The sequence below is a fragment of the Elephantulus edwardii genome, unplaced genomic scaffold, assembly GCF_000299155.1.
Source record: "Elephantulus edwardii isolate Elephantulus edwardi_28Jun2011 unplaced genomic scaffold, EleEdw1.0 scaffold00018, whole genome shotgun sequence".
NCBI lineage: Eukaryota > Metazoa > Chordata > Mammalia > Macroscelidea > Macroscelididae > Elephantulus > Elephantulus edwardii.
In genome coordinates, this window is record NW_006399768.1 from 1673609 (window position 1) to 1673977 (window position 369).

A 369-nucleotide genomic window follows, 5' to 3' on the forward strand; every position below is an offset into this window, starting at 1 on the left:
GAACAGAGCAAGGAAACACTGCATGATTCAAAATTGGGAAGAGCGTGCATCAAGGATGAGTTCTATCTCCATATCTTTTCAATCTATATGTGGAACAGGTTATCTGAGGGGCTGAGCTCTATGTGTGGCATAAGGCTTGGAGGTAGATTCATCAACAACCTGCTTTATGCAGATGACACAACCCTGCTTGCTGAAACTGAAGAGGACCTGAAGCACTTGCTGCAGAAGGTCAAGGACTGCAGCCTTTGATATAAATTGAAGCTCAACATCAAGAAAGATAAAGGTAAATAATCCAATAGAAAAATGGGCACAGGATATGAACAGGCATTTCACAGAAGACAACATTCAGATGGCTAACAAACACATGAA